The sequence below is a fragment of the Zingiber officinale genome, chromosome 6B (genome assembly GCF_018446385.1).
Source record: "Zingiber officinale cultivar Zhangliang chromosome 6B, Zo_v1.1, whole genome shotgun sequence".
In the NCBI taxonomy this organism is placed as follows: domain Eukaryota; kingdom Viridiplantae; phylum Streptophyta; class Magnoliopsida; order Zingiberales; family Zingiberaceae; genus Zingiber; species Zingiber officinale.
In genome coordinates, this window is record NC_055996.1 from 119,274,854 (window position 1) to 119,291,876 (window position 17,023).

At 48.6% G+C, this 17,023-nt stretch overlaps 1 non-coding gene across 1 annotated transcript; it reads left to right on the forward strand.

The window, feature by feature from the left end:
* Positions 1 to 265: 265 nt before the first annotated feature.
* On the forward strand, positions 266 to 371 carry LOC121993349. The gene has a single exon (XR_006115209.1). It is a non-coding gene; the product is annotated as a small nucleolar RNA R71 (small nucleolar RNA).
* Positions 372 to 17,023: the final 16,652 nt, after the last annotated feature.

Here is a 17,023-nt window from a genome sequence, read left to right on the forward strand (position 1 = left end):
ATTTTCTAAAATTTTAGAAGGTTGAACTGCATTTTGTTTGAAAGGTTCTTTTGCTTTTATGGCTTGCACTTTTGAAGTTCTCGGGGTAAATTTTATCCCACTTCTATCTGACCATTCTTGGAGATTCAATGTTACTTGATCAATTAATGTATATGCTTCGTCCACACTTTTGTTCATAAAAGAACCTCCAGTTGATGAATCCAATAAACACTTATCTGAGAAAGAAATTTCCCTATAGAATATATGCAGAGTCAGTCATTTTTCCAAGCCATGATGAGGGCACTATCTTTGTAGACTCTTGAATCTGTCCCATGCTTCAAATAATGACTCTCTATCTGCCTGAGCAAAATTTGTAATGCAATTCCTCATATACGCTGTTCTACTTGGAGGGGAAAAATGATTTAGAAATTGCTGCTCCAATTGTTCCCAACTAGTAATGCTTTGAGGATGGAGAGAATATAACCAAGTCCTTGCTTTATCCTTAATATTGAAAGGAAATGCCATCAATCGAACTGCATCTACTGACACTTCTTCAAAATTCACCATATCACAAAGCTCTAGAAATGTCTCAAGGTGCAGATAAGGGCTTTCTAATACTTCTCCTCCAAATTTGTGACCATGTATCATAGCAATTAACTCTGGATCTAGTTAGAAACTTTTTGCTTCAATATGAGGCTGCACAATGGGAGACATAAATCTAATAGAAATAGGTGCAGAAAAGTCTCTTAAAGGCCTACATGACATGTTAGTGCTCATGGTATCTAAAAAAAATTATGAAAAAAAAAATAAAAATTAAATGTAATAAAAAATACAGAATTTAAATTGCAGGAAAGAAAAGTGCAAAAATTAAGGGAAGGAAAAAAAAATAAACTTAACTAAAAGCTAATAATAAGAAAAGTAAATGTAGAAATAAAAATAGACAAATAAATGAAAACCCTATTAACAAGTATAGAATAACTCATATACTAATCAACTAATGTTAATCGAAAATAGTCCCCGGTAATGGCGCCAAAAACTTGTTACATCACCGTAAGTGCACGGTTATGTTATCAGTAATACAAAAAATATCGAACCCACAGGGACTGTTGATTAAGTGTTAGTTAACTTTGCATGGTGAACTATCTAGACAATCGAAGGTTAATTGGAAAAGAGAGGTGAAGGAAAGAGAGAATGTAAAGAGTAGACAAAGAGGGAGAGTTAGATTTGGGGATGGATAGATACTAGGATTTTGGTTTCACTATGATGCTAGTTAATGACCCTATGCATTATTCATCTTCTTACCTCCATTCTTATGCACATGTAGAAAGTTATCGGCTCTCTCTTACAGTGGACAACCGACAAGGTAGTTAAATCAACATCCTCTGCAATTAAATAGGAATAATTCCTATGAAGTTTGTTAACGGGATCTGCCTGTTACTAGCGTCCCTCGATCATACAACATAGGAACACATACACTATTTAATAAATATAGAGATGAGGATTACAATTGACTACGACTACCTACTTCCTTGTAGAGAATTACTTCTCCTTTCAAGATGATACCCTAAACGTTTGTTAGTGGGATCTGCCTGTCACTAGCATCCCTCGGTCATACGATCTAGGGTATCCCTCTACGGGATCCATAATCAATCCACATCTACATGTTTGCACCATTCACACTTCATCAAACACATAGAAGGCATAATACAAATAGAGCATGACATAACACTTCATTGAATAAGGAAATATCTAAATACATAGTTCATACATCCACAACCAGATCATAGCTACTTCCTACATCTTAGATCCAGAGATCTACTCCATTGCAAGATAATACAAACAAGAACACAAGAAGTAAAGAAATCTACAACTCAAAATATAAGGAGAAGAGAAGAGAAAACTTATCCATGTAGCACCGGTCTTCTTAGATGCAATCCTAGCTCCGGAAGTGGATGAATCGGTGAAGATGGAAGAACTAGGGTTCCCCCAAAAGGGAGAACCCTTCTTCGAGGAATGGGGTTGAGCCCCAAGCCAAAGATTCATGAAAAGGGGAGAAAAATCCCTTTTATAGCACTTGGTAAAACCCTTGCATGGGCCATGACACGGCCGTGTAAATCCACATGGCCATGCGCTGCCTTGGCTTTGGTCTGATGGCATGGCCGTGTGGTCCACATGGCTAAAGTCTTCTTCTTCTCTGGAACTTCCACATGACCCTTGTGGATTGACATGGCCTAACTCTGTTTCTTCTTTGGAAATGTGACACGACCGTGTGGTCCACACAACCAAAGGCTTCTTCTTCAATGGGAATGTGACACGGTCGTGTGGTCCACACAGCCAAAGTCTTCTTCTTCTCTGGAACTTCCACACGGCCCGTATGAATCGACATGACCGTGTGAATTTCACACACTCGTTGCATGACCCTTGGCATGGCTCTGCATGGCTATGTCTTATTGCAACATCTTTTAGACCATCAATATGGGATTTTCTCTGGTTGGAGTCTTCAGTAAAGTTTTAGATCTTGAAGTTATCTACATTTTGATATAAAGAAAAACTTGTAACTCAAACTGAGCACAAAGTTATGACCATTTTAGTTTCAATCTATAGTGCTAAAAATTCCACACAGCCTTCACATGGCCGTGTGGATTCCACACGACCTCCACACGACCCCCACACGACCTCCACACGGTCAGAACATGGAAAAACTTGATTTTCACATGCCCATATGAGTTCCACATGGTTCAGACACTTTGGAAGCTCTAGACTCCATTTAAACATCATTTTTGCTCCAAATCACGTCCTATCAATCAAAACAAGCAAAAAGCAGATCTCCGAATAAAGGGTGTCTCTTTCCAGGTTGCGCCCACACCTTGCCTTAGATCTATAACCTCTTATTTGTTATGATAGCATGTCTAGGTATAATCATTCTTCCATTAAGGTGTCAGTTACTCGACCATTACAAACTAAGGATTAACGTACGAGGGGTCACCTTCTAGAATTGTGATCAACCCTATCCTTTCTTAGGATAGCCAAATCCAACCTAATTAAGAGAGTTTCCAGGTTCGAAGAGTTTAGCAACCAAGTGTCTGCTTATCTTGGAGATGAGGGTCTTAGGCAGTTGAACATTGCCCAGTCGAGAGACAAGGTGCTTGAACTATTTGCCTTCACCTGGCCAGGAGATGAAGTGCTCAAGAAGCTAGACCTATTGTTGGAACCCCAAGGTTGTTTTTGGTGTGATCAACCAAGTTAGGTTAGGTCCTATTTTGGTTTAATCCCTGTGTCTAAGTGTACAGGAGATTAGGAGTACAGGAAGTTGAGCGGAAGACGCAGCTAGCGAGAATGACGGCACAGAAAGGGAGCCAACGGGCTCGGTGCGTCCGAAGGACGAGAGGGCTATGGAAGAGTACAATAGTGGACGAGAAGAACGTACGTGACGTTCGAGGGATGAGAAGCTGGAGCGAAAGTCTTCTCGATGAGAAGGCCGGTAATTAGATTCGGGTGAGCCCTATTTCGATTGGCCGTAATCACCCGGGCAATTGGAGCATCAGGAGAGTGAAAGGAGCTGCTCAACAAGGTGTTGAAGGCGCCTCCGAAGCGAGCCAGTGCCTCCGCCACCTTCAGGCGGAGGGTGCCCTCGACCTGGGCAAAATAGCTGTTCGAAGCGGATAAAGTTTTATCCGTTGTCGTCTCGCTGGAGGCGCCCTCTAAACCCTTGGGAGGCGCCCTTGAGATATGGATATAATTTCTAGGAGCTATAAAAATGCCCCTGGAGCTAGGAAATAGATCAACAACTCAAGCCTTCATTTCCTAGCAATAGTCTGAGCGTTCAAAGATTGTAAGAGGCTTCTCCGCCTACACGAAGGAGATTTTTTCTAGTGCTGGCATTGTCTTGGATTAACAACTACCTCAGTTGTAACCAAGTAAAATTCTGAGTCTATTTCTTTTAATTTTTGTATTGTTTATTTTTATGCTATTGCTACTAATCTAATTCCAAAACTCGAGAAATGTCTTTAGTTATTTTTCAAGTAAAACCCTCTCTAGCCGGCCTACCCGAACCTACAAGTGGTATCAGAGCCAAGGATGCTTCAGGAGGACTAACCACCGAACAAAGCACATGAGATGGTCGGATCAAGCATTCACCCACCAAAGTTCAAGGGGGACTTCGCCAATTGGAAAAGAAGATGGAAGTATTTTTCAAGACCGATTTTGATTTATTTTTGATAATGGAGGTTGGTTTTGTAGCACCCGAAGGTAAAGACAAATATCACTGGACCAAAAAGGAGTAGGCTGATTTCGTGGCAAACGGCAAAGCAAAGTTCCATCTGCTAAGCGTTTTACCGCTACAAGAAGTCAATCAGATTGGAGCCTACGAGTCTGCAAAGGAGCTCTGGGAGAAATTCCTGGAACTACATGAAGGAACCTCGGAGGCAAAACTTGCAAAATGGGACTTACTTCGCAACCAAATCAGCAACCTCCGATTAGAAGAAAATGAAACTGTAGCACATCTTCACTCAAGGATCAAGGAGCTAATCACCGGACTTTCAAACCTCAGAGAAAAGGTAAGCAACTAAGATTCGCTAAGGTACGTACTTAATGCCTTACCTAGAAATAAAGAATGCGCATCATTAGTGGATGCCTATTATATCTCTAAGGACTTAGAATCTATTACTTTAGATAAATTATTCTCTATTTTTGAAGTCCATGAAATAAGATGTGTAGATTCAAAGAAGGAGACAAAGTGCAATGTTGCTTTTAAAGTAAAAATGGACGAACAAGAGTCAGAATCCTCCTTCGATGATGATGAAATAGCGTTGATAGTACGTGAGTTTAAAATATTATTTAAATCTAAGCAATTTAATCAAGTGCAGGGTAGAAGAAGAAAATAAAATAAAATGCTACCACTACGATGAAGAAGGGCATGTAAAAGACAACTGCCTTAAATTGAAGAAGAAGGACAAAGATAAAGACAAAGACAAAGACAAGAAGCTCGTCTAAATGAACAAACACAAGACCCTAAAGGCGACGTGGGATGAAGCGTCGTCCGAATCAGAAGTCGAAACTTTCTCCGGACTTGCGTTGATGGCAAGTCACCAAGAAGACGACCACGAAGCAAGTTTGCCCGAAATGAGCATCGAGAGCATTGATAAAGGGGGAGCGTCAACAGAAGAAAGCAGCATTTCAGGGAGAGCTACAGACAATGAGATCAACAAGGTAAGTAAGGTACGTTCTCTCCTACTTGACAAATTGCTTAAATTTATAAAATTATTAACTAAAGAATGTTGCAAGTTAGAAAAAGATAACATAGATTTGAAAATATAATTGTCCAAAGCTTGTCCGCTAGATTTATATGATAATCTAAAAATAGAAAAATGACAAATTGAAAATAGAAATAGAATATCTGAAAAATTGTGCATCTTCATACAATGTAAATATTAGGAAATATAGAAATCTGAACTGGTATCTTAGATTTCATAAGGGTCAAATTAGGAAAATTCCTAAAAGTTATGTACCCCCAAAATTCTTGATTAACCCTATAGGAAGGAACCTATATGGGGTTCCAAAAATTTGTATAAATTAAAAATGAAATTAGACTTAGGGCTTTCAGATAGAAGATTAAATATTTGAATTCATTAAGAGGCTTTGTCTAGAAGTGGTTGATGATCCAACAACCAAGAAGGCCTAGTGCCTCGCCACAGCTTGGAAGTCAATTTCTGAATTGAATATTCAATTGACAAACCGATAAGCATGAAATAGTTAATTTAAATGCTTTCAATTTTTTTTTGTCAATGGTTTAACATTTAAAATATTTTTTTTACTTAACTTGCAAACTTCACTTAGAATTTTTTTTAAAAAAAAAATAGTTTTTTTTAATTGCAAGTTTCATTTAAAAATTTCATTTTTTTTCCCTGTTAATTTTTTTTACCCTTAGATTTTATTGAGTACCCCAATTGATCCTGTCCGAACCAGGAGCCAACGGACACTGGGCACGTGGCACTCCCTGCTGAATCCTCAAGCGCTCCGGCGAACCTGCAGCAAAACCGAGCGGGGAGGGGTGTCCCGGCGACGGCCCTCCAACGCTCAAGTCAGGCGAGGAATAGCAAAAAAGTGGCTTTTAAGTAGGAGACCCTCGTACCTCCGATGAAGAAATGGAGGCCTTATATAGACCTCTCGAAGAAGCCTAGGCGCACCAGTCAAAGCAACCACCTGCCTTCGACCATGCCCAGGTATGGGTCTGTCAGAAGGGCCATGCCCAGATATGGATCTGTCAGGAAGACGTCCATGAGGCCATACTACTACTGTAGCGACCTTCCCCTGATGTGACGGCAAGATCCTCCATCGTGTGATCTTGTGTACGGCCTAATCATCAGACATGCTTCTGCTGACATCCCATAACCCGTGCCGAGCGCATAGGCCGCTCGGCCACCTTTGTACCCTCGCCTCTATCCTGGCCGAACGGACCACCCAATCGGCCCTTCGGTCCCAGCCGAGCGGACTTCCGCTCGGCCCTTCGATCTTCCTGCCTTGGCGTCGGAAACCCAAGCCCATGGATGGGTTATCTATAGCTCCGCTCGGACCATTATTCGCTGGGCCAGCCCTCCATCCTTCCTTAGGCTGGGACCCTTCAAAGGGTGGGCCCTCCCTTCTTATCGCCGGATCACTTGCCTTCCCTTCAAGTCTAGTCGAAGGAGGCAGTGAGTCCGACTGACTGGACTATGTGTCCGAGCAGGCGTTCGTCGCCTTTCCGTTGCTTATAATATTCGTGGGGCCGTTCGGCCCTTCCTCCAAATTCAGCCGCTCGGCTCTTCGTTATGGTGGTCTTGTCGCTCAACAGGAATGTTTGCTTGTCCAAATCTTCTTGAAAATCACACAAATCCTCTCCATTAAGTCGAAGCATGCGCAGTATGGGCGCATTAATTGCGCTTGGTGACAGAGCGCCACGTGTCGACCATTGTGTGACGGCGGCGTCACTTACGATGGGACGTCTCCGTTTAAAATGGACGACCCGATGGCGTTTTTGTTTCCCGTGACCTGGATCGGACGGTGGAGGCCCATCGACTTCGGCCGTATAAAGCCTTAGCCTTCCTCCGCCTACGCGTCTTTGCCCGTGCTTTGCCCCCCTGCCTCTTTTGTTGCTGCGGCCTCCGGCGATCCAGCTCCTGTTCTTCGGCATCTACCATCTCACCGGCGATCTTCTCCGCCCATCCCCTTCTTAGTGAGCCTTCTTTCCTCGCTTACCAGGTCTTTCCTAACCGTTTTACCTCTCTTTCGTTGCTATCCTTTTGTCTCTTCGAGATGGCGAGCTCTTCTGACCCCTCTACCCATGCTCACGGTCCATGGTATATGAGTATGGAGAGTCGGTTTGACGAAGAGGGCGCTCGGCGTCAGGTTCGGACGTACGGGATCCCAGATGACCATGAAATAATTATAGCCGGCCCAGCCGATCGGCCCCATGACCCGCCGACCGGCACCATTTGTTTCTTTCTAGACCAATTCCAGGGCGGCCTTAGGTTTCCCACCCATCGATTTATTTTGGAAGTTTGTAACTATTTTCGTATCCCGCTCGGCCAACTTGTGCCGAATTCCTTTAGGCTGCTGAGCGGGGTGGTCGTCCTCTTCAAGCTGCATAGTATCCCCCTTGACCCCAAAATATTCCACTTCTTCTTCTACCCCAAACAATCCGAGCCAGGCACTTTTATCTTCCAAAGTAGAATAGGCTTTAGATTTTTTGATAATATGCCGACCTCCAACAAACACTGGAAGGAGTTTTTCTTCTATATCCGACTTCCCGAGCGGCCAGCATTCCGAACCAAATGGCAGACCGCTGTGCCGCCTCAGCCGGAGCTAGGCAAGTTCAGAAGCAACCCAGCTTATCTCCATGCGGCGAACTGGTTGTCCGGTCAGCGATACAAGATCGACCAGTTGCTGCTCAAGGGGGTGTTGTATATTTTCGGATTGTCTCCCGTTCGGGCAAATCTACCCTTCCGCATGAGTAAGGATTCTTTACTTTCTTACTCTTTTTTGTCTAACTGATTTTAATTGCTTTTACTGCAGCTGAAGTCATGTGGCGCTCCAAGGCTACCGCTAATTTGAAATTAAAGTCCGTGGAGATTGAAGCGGCCACCAAGAAAGAGCTCGCCGAGCGGGGTCTTATCCCCAGCCGCCCGGCAGATGCAGGAGAGGGGGGAGCGCAGTCCGCCCCTGAAACAGAGGCTGTTTCCTCAGCCCCCGCCGAGCTAGGCGTTCCCCAGGTCGGGGATCCCCCATTGGATGTTCGGCGGAAACGTCGAAGAGACTCCAGCCGTCCGCCGACCCAAGAGGCGGAAACACAAGCGCCAATCGACGTAACTTCGCCGGATCGCACGCCATCACAGATCGGGACCCCTGTGGTTTCGCCCACCGCACAGTCCTCCGGCTCTCCTCCCCGAACTCGCCGCCGCTTACGTCGGTTGGGCGAAACTTCCACCATAGGGGAGTCCTTGCATCAGGCGGCCGCGACTGAAGAAGCGCCGTCCAGCCATCCGACTATCAAGACTACCCTCCGATTCCCATCGGAGGAATATTTACTATCAGCCGATCGGCCATCGAGCCCTGTCCACGAAGTAACCCTGACGGGTCCACTCGCCAAGCTCTTTGAGGACGCTCAGATTCAAGTGGCCCTCATGACGCCCAAGCAGCTCGGCGACAACAATATGCAGCAGGCCACTCAGGTAAATTCATTTTTCTTCCTGTACCATGCCACTGTTTGGTTACTGACTCCATTATTTCCTTTACAGCGCTGGGCTGAGCAAATCGCCACTAGCCATCGGCTAGCCGAGTTGGAGGATCTCCTGGAAAAACTTCAAGTATCGGGAGGTCCCACGGCCGAGCGGGAGAAACAAGCTCTTGAGGCCGAACAGAAGAAGGCTGTCGATCTGGCTGCAGAGGTGGCCCGACTCGAAGACTTGGTGAAGAAGCGGGACGGGGACGTGAAGCGCGCCAATGGTCGGAAGAGGCGAGCAATTGCTGATCTAGATAAAATGAAAGTCGAAGTCCGTGCGCTAGATCAGCGATCCAAGGATCTGGAGGCCCAGCTGAACGCCGAGCGAGAGGACCGTTCGGCAGAACGCACAAAGGCTGCGATGGACTTGAAGGCCCTCCAAGATTCCTTAATCGCCTCCCGGGCGGTGCTCAGAAAATATAAAGAGGGAGAGCCGAGTCGCTTAGCAGCAGCGCGCCAGGAATACCTCCATTCGGAGAGGTTCGGCGTAAAATTCGGTGGCAGCGTCTCCTCTACTTTCGCCGAAGCGGTCAAGGTCGCCATGGCGTACTTCAAGAGGGGTGGCCACCTTCCTGAGGGAATGCATATTCCCGCCTCCGACCTGGCGGCCATGATCGATGATATCCCGGACGCCTTTTTTAATTTTGAAGACCCTGAGTGAGGCGAGTTAAGTGCTTTCTGTATTTCATCCGCTCGGCGGATGCAAAATTTTTGTACGTGCCGTTCGGCCTAATTTTTCCTTTAATGCAACGATGCCCATCTACTTTTGTCTTCTTACTCATTATCCATAATATTCTTTTGTTTGATTAACGTGTATGCTTAGAGTCAGTCATGCTCTTAAGCGTTCACCGTCACGCGTCCGATCGGCTTGGCCCATTGCATAAAGTCCGAGCGGGGAGGCCTATTCGCTTTGCACGTATTTTGCCTGCGCGAAGTTAACAAACGCTGAGTATCGAAGGACCAACCCCCAATCGGGCCTGAATGTTTTAATATTTGTAGTTTCCGCGGTTTCTTACTCTGATGTTCGCTCGTCTGTTCGGGGTATTTATAGTCGCCGGTCCGACTTGATTTTTAACGACGGTGCTCGTCAGCGCGGATGTTTATAGCCGATCGGCGCGGCTCTCGATCTTTAACGACGGTGCTCATCGGCGCGGATGTTTATAGCCGATCGGCGCGGCTCTCGATCTTTAACGACGGTGCTCGTCGGTTTTCCGCTCGGTTTTTATAGCCGGTCGGCGCGGCTCTCGATCTTTAACGACGGTGCTCGTCGGCGCGGATGTTTATAGCCGGTCGGCGCGGCTCTCGATCTTTAACGACGGTGCTCGTCGGTTTTCCGCTCGGTTTTTATAGCCGGTCGGCGCGGCTCTCGATCTTTAACGACGGTGCTCGTCGGTTTTCCGCTCGGTTTTTATAGCCGGTCGGCGCGGCTCTCGATCTTTAACGACGGTGCTCGTCGGCCTTGAAGGCTAACTCCTTACCAGGTCGAGCGACCTTGGCCTTCATATCTTATCTCGCGTTTGGACAGTCTTTGTGCCCGCCCGAACAGCACGGGTCATTTGCTTGCGAATATAATCGGCTGGGGGGCCTTCGCTATTCGGGCGCCTGGCTCGGATAATCCATATGCCCCTTCCACCCAGCTCGGAGAACGTACTCTTGGCCGAACGGCTCAGGGTCTGCTACGTCGAGCATTTTGGCTCGGATAATTTATCTCCGTCCGAATTGTTCTCTTGATTTTTCGTTTCTGCAATTCAAGTATTCAGTCGAAAAAAGTACACAAGATGGTTTACATAGGCACACCTTTCACCCTGCCCGGTAAGGCTGGAGGTGGTTCGCGCTCCACGGCCTATCTAGCTGGCGACCTTCCTCATCTTCCAAATAATACGCACCTGAGCGGAGCTTCTCGATGATTTTGAAGGGACCTGCCCACGGAGCTTCAAGTTTGCCGACGTCGCCGACCGGCTTGACTTTCTTCCAGACAAGGTCGCCGACCTGGAATGATCGGGGAATGACGCGCCGGTTATAGCTTTGCTTCATTCGTTGACGGTACGCCATCAGCCGAACGGATGCTTTTGCCCTCTCCTCTTCTACCAAATCCAGCTCCATGTTTCTCCTTTCGGCGTTGTCATCATCGTAGCTCTGGATCCGGCTTGACTCAACGCCGACTTCGACCGGAATGACGGCCTCACCGCCATATACCAAATGGAACGGTGTGACTCCTGTCCCTTCTTTTGGCGTCGTTCGGATGGCCCACAAGACGCTCGGCACTTCGTCCGGCCAACTTCCTCCTAAATGATCGAGCCGAATGCGCAGAATACGGAGAATTTCCTGGTTGGCCACTTCAGCTTGACCGTTGCTTTGAGGATAGGCCACGGATGTGAAATGTTGCTCAATGCCATAGCTCTTGCACCAATCCTCTAACATCTTCCCTGTGAACTGCCGCCCGTTGTCGGACACTAGTCGGCGAGGGATGCCGAACCGACAAATGATGTGTTGCCAGATGAATTTTTTAACCATTTGCTCAGTGATCTTTGCTAGCGGCTCGACCTCCACCCACTTGGAGAAGTAGTCTACCGCCACTAGTAAAAATTTCCTCTGCCCGGCCGCCATTGGAAATGGACCGACAATATCCATTCCCCATTGGTCGAACGGGCATGAAACGCTTGACGCCTTCATTTCTTCAGCCGGTCGGTGGGAGAAGTTGTGATACTTCTGGCATGAAAGGCAGGTAGATACTGTCCGAGCGGCATCTGTTTGTAAAGTTGGCCAAAAGTATCCGGCCAAGATGATCTTCTTGGCCAATGAGCGCCCGCCCGGATGACCCCCGCATGATCCTTGATGTACTTCCTGGAGGATGTAAGCTGAGTCCTCCGAGCTTACACATTTCAGCAACGGGCGCGAGAAAGCTTTCTTGTAAAGCTGATCTCCGATGAGTGTAAACCGACCGGCTCTTCTTCTGAGGAGCTGGGCTGCATATTCATCTGAGGGTGTGGTGCCCGAACGAAGAAATTCTATAATAGGCGTCCTCCAATCGCTTGGAAACGTGAGGCCTTGCATCCGATCGACGTGCGCCACCAGCAGTACTTTTTCAATTGGTTGCTGAATGGCTATTGGTGTTATGGAACTCGCGAGTCTGGCTAGCTCGTCTGCTGCCTGGTTCTCCGTTCGGGGAATCTTCTGTATAAGAACTTCTCGGAAAGTGGCTTTGAGTTTTTCAAAGGCCTCAACGTAGAGTTTAAGCCGAGCACTATTGATTTCAAAGGTGCCAGAAAGTTGTTGAGCGGCCAACTGTGAATCTGAATAGAGAGTCACCCGACCGGCACCCACATGCCGGGCTGCCTGCAATCCGGCTATGAGGGCCTCATACTCTGCTTCGTTGTTGGTAGCTTTGTAATCCAGCCGGACGGATAGGTGCATCTTCTCTTCCTGAGGTGAGAGCAGCAATATTCCAATCCCACTTCCGAGCCGAGTGGAGGACCCATCCACATATATTCTCCACGTAGCTTCCGGCTCTGGCCTTTGCACTTCGGTCACAAAATCAGCCAAGGATTGGGCTTTGATCGCCGAGCGGGGCTGATATTGGATGTCAAATTCACTCAATTCTGTCGTCCACTTGATGAGCCATCCGGACGCTTCTGGATTCAACAGTACTCTTCCGAGTGGACTGTTCGTCCGGATAATGATGGTGTGCGCCAAGAAATACGGTCGAAGGCGCCGAGCGGCTAGAACCAAAGCAAAGGCCAACTTCTCGAGCCCGGTGTAACGAGATTCAGTATCTTTTAAAATGTGGCTTAGAAAATACACCGGCTACTCTTCACCGCTTGCCCTCACAAGTGCTGAGCCTACAGCATGCTCAGTCGATGACAAATAAATATAAAGTGACTCACCCCCGATTGGCTTGGCTAACACTGGCAGAGAATTAAGATATGTCTTCAATTCTTCGAACGCTTGGTCACATTCTTCATCCCACTGGAACTTAGTAGCCTTGCGCAGGATCTTGAAGAATGGAAGGCTCCGGTCGGCGGTTTTGGAGATGAATTTGGACAAAGCAGTTATCCGACCGGTTAACCTCTGCACTTCTCTTGTATTTCTTGGGGGTGACATGTCCTGCAGGGCTTTCACTTTGCTAGGATTTGCTTCGATTCCCCGCTCGGTCACTATGTACCCCAAGAAACGCCCTCCTTTTGCTCCGAACAGGCACTTCTGGGGATTTAGCTTGACTCCATATTTGCGCAGCGTTCGGAAGGTTTCTTCCATATCCTTGACAAGATCGGTCGCTCGGACGGATTTGATAAGAATGTCGTCCACATAGACTTCCAGATTACGCCCGATCTGCTCCTTGAACACCTTGTTCATCAAGCGTTGATAGGTGGCCCCGGCATTCTTCAATCCGAACGGCATCACATTATAGCAATATGTGCCGTCGGCCGTTACGAAGCTTACTTGCGAGCGGCACTTGATGATATCCTTGGTAGGCGTCAAGCATGCAAATTAACTCGCAGCCGGCCGTAGAGTCCACCAGCTGATCTATCCGGGGCAGAGGATAGAAGTCCTTGGGGCATGCTTTGTTCAAGTCCCGAAAGTCGATGCAGACTCTCCACTTGCCGCCCGGCTTGGAGACTAATACCACGTTAGCCAGCCAGCTCGGGAACTGCACTTCTCGTATGTGGCCGGCCTCCAGAAGTTTCTCTACTTCCGTCCGGATGATTGCATTCTGCTCGGCACTGAAATCCCTTTTTCTCCGCTTCACTGGCCGAGCGTTCGGTCGGACGTGCAACTCATGCTGCGCTATGCCCGGCGAAATTCCGGGCAATTCATGTGTCGACAAGACGAACACATCATGATTTAGTCGGAGGCATTGGATCAGCTCCTCCTTCTGCTTCTCCTCTAGATCAGAGGCAACAAAAGTCGTGGCCTCCGATCGGGTCGGATGAATCTGCACCTCCTCTTTTTCCTCATAAATTAAGGCGGGTGGCTTTTCAGTGATAGCATTTACCTCGATTCGAGGCGCCTTCCTAGTGGAGTTGGATTCCGCTCGGACCATCTCTATGTAACACCGCCGAGCTGCTAACTGGTCTCCCCGTACCTCTCCCACCTTGTCTTCGACGGGGAACTTCATCTTCTGGTGGAAGGTTGAGACAACCGCTCGGAATTCGCCGAGCGCCGGTCGTCCCAAAATGACGTTGTAGGACGAGGGAGAATCGACCACCACGAAATTTATTGTCCTGGTCCTCCTGAGCGGCTCCTCTCCCAATGAGGTAGCCAGCCGGATTTGCCCGACCGGCTGCACTTCGTTACCTGTGAACCCGTAGAGCGGCGTTGTCATGGGTAGCAGCTCGGCTCGATCAATTTGCAGCTGATCGAATGCCTTCTTGAATATGATGTTGACCGAGCTCCTTGTGTCAACAAATACGCGGTGAATAGTGTAATTTGCTATTACCGCTTTAATGAGCAGAGCGTCGTCGTGGGGCACTTCAACTCCCTCTAAGTCTCCGGGCCCGAAAGTGATTTCCGGTCCACTGGCCCGCTCTTGGCTACAACCGACTGCGTGGATCTGCAGCTGCCGGACGCCCGCCTTTCTGGCTCGGTTGGAGTCTCCTCCGGTCGGCCCACCAGCGATGACATTAATCTCGCCTCGGGAAGTGTTGCTTTTATTTTCCTCTTCACGAGCGGATGGTCGGGACCGTTCTCTGGACGCTCGGCGATTCTCCCGCCTGGGTGAGCGATGCCGATCGGGAGTCTGTTGCCGTGGCCTATCAACTCGCGTCCGATCGACTTCCTGAGTTCTTTGTCGCCGATCGGCTGAGGTAGATCGCCGTACGGCATTCCGCGGCACAGGGTGAGCCACGAAGGGCAGACTTCGACAATCCCTGGTGTTGTGCGTATCCGTCTGGTGGAAGGAGCAGAACATCGGGGTCCATCTCCTCTTTGGCTTGCTTCGAGCGGCAGCTACTTCTTGTACTTGGGACCTTACACGAGGGGATCGGATTGCTTCTGCCCTCGGTCCTCTAGGTGGCTGCTGAGCGGCGTTCTATTTCCGTTCGGCCTGAATAGGTGCCCGCTCTGTTGGAGTTTCCTTTTTCCGGGCGGCTTGCGCTTCTTCCACGTTAATGTATTCGTTGGCCCGATGTAGCATATGATCATAATCTCGGGGCGGCTTTCGGATGAGCGACCGGAAGAAGTCCCCATCCACAAGGCCCTGAGTGAAGGCATTCATCATCGTCTCCGATGTGGCCGTTGGGATATCCATCGCCACTTGGTTGAATCGCTGGATGTAGGCTCGAAGCGATTCTCTCGACTCTTGCTTGATGGCAAACAAGCTGACACTTGTCTTCTGATAACGCCGACTGCTAGCGAAGTGGTGGAGGAAGGCCGTTCGGAAGTCCTTGAAGCTAGTGATGGACCCGTCCGGCAGCCTCCGAAACCACCGTTGAGCCGATCCCGAGAGAGTTGTAAGGAAGACGCGGCACTTTACTCCCTCTGTATATTGATGGAGTGTAGCTGTGTTATCAAATTTACCCAGATGATCATCCGGGTCCGTTGTTCCGCTGTACTCGCCGATCGTCGGAGGCACGTAGTGCTTGGGTAGAGGGTCTCGTAGAATAGCCTCCGAGAATTGGCGATTGATCCGCTCGGGAGATGAGTCCGCCCGGGGAGCTTTCCCTTTTCTGTCATCCCGCCTTGGCATTTCGTCTGAAGATGATCCCTATCTCTTGAGCTGGACTTCAGGAGTGCGAAACAAGGCTCGATGGAATGCGACGGTGGTTGGAGGTGCTCGCTCGGCCACCGACGCAGATGTTGCTTGTTGCTCGGCTCGCTTTGTTTTTGTTCCACAAGTTTGGCGGCCCTTATCCAGAGCTTGAGTTCTTCCGTCGAAAGCGCCACCGTATGTTGTCGTCCAGCCTCGTCCATTGTTTCGATCGGATGCAGACGGCGCCAATTTGATCTGTCCGACCAGGAGCCAACGGACACTGGGCACGTGGCACTCCCTGCTGAATCCTCGAGCGCTCCGGCGAACCTGCAGCAAAACCGAGCCGGGAGGGGTGTCCCGGCGACGGCCCTCCAACGCTCAAGTCAGGCGAGGAATAGCAAAAAAGTGACTTTTAAGTAGGAGACCCTCGTACCTCCGATGAAGAAATGGAGGCCTTATATAGACCTCTCGAAGAAGCCTAGGCGCACCAGTCAAAGCAACCACCTGCCTTCGACCATGCCCAGGTATGGGTCTGTCAGAAGGGCCATGCCCAGATATGGATCTGTCAGGAAGACGTCCATGAGGCCATACTACTACTGTAGCGACCTTCCCCTGATGTGACGACAAGATCCTCCATCATGTGATCTTGTGTACGGCCTAATCATCAGACATGCTTCTGCTGACATCCCATAACCCGTGCCGAGCGCATAGGCCGCTCGGCCACCTTTGTACCCTCGCCTCTATCCTGGCCGAACGGACCACCCGATCGGCCCTTCGGTCCCAGCCGAGCGGACTTCCGCTCGGCCCTTCGATCTTCCTGCCTTGGCGTCGGAAACCCAAGCCCATGGATGGGTTATCTATAGCTCCGCTCGGACCATTATTCGCTGGGCCAGCCCTCCATCCTTCCTTAGGCTGGGACCCTTCAGAGGGTGGGCCCTCCCTTCTTATCGCCGGATCACCAATTTTTGTGTGATCAAAGGAGGAGAAGGAAATATTAAGTCTAGGGGAGGTAGATTTAAATATTGAATATCTTTGCACCTTATTGCATAATTGCAACTTTATTTACTTGGTATTACAATTTTATTATTTTTACCTTATGATTGTTTTACCCTAAATTAACTTGGGTTGCTCACATCAAAAAAGGAGGAGATTGTTGGAATCCCAAGGTTATTTTTGGTGTGATCAACCAAGTTAGGTTAGGTCCTGTTTTGGTTTAATCCTTGTGTCTAAGTGTGCAGGAGCTTAGGCGCACAGGAAGTCGAGCGGAAGACACAGCTAGCGAGAAGGACGACACGGGAAGGGAGCCGACGGGCTCGGTGCGTTCGAGGGATAAGAGGGCTGCGGAAGAGTACACCAGTGGACGAGAAGAATGCATGCGACGTTCGAGGGACGAGAAGCCGGAGCGGAAGCCTGCTCGAGGAGAAGGCCGGAAATTGGGTTCGGATGAGCTCTATTTCGGTTGGCCGCAATCACCCAGACAATCAGAGCAGTAAGAGAGCGAAAGGAGCTGGAGAACACTGCTGGAGGTGCCCTCAATAAGGTGTTGAAGGCACCTCTGAAGCGAGCCAGTGCCCCCGCCACCTTCAGGCGGAGGACGTCCT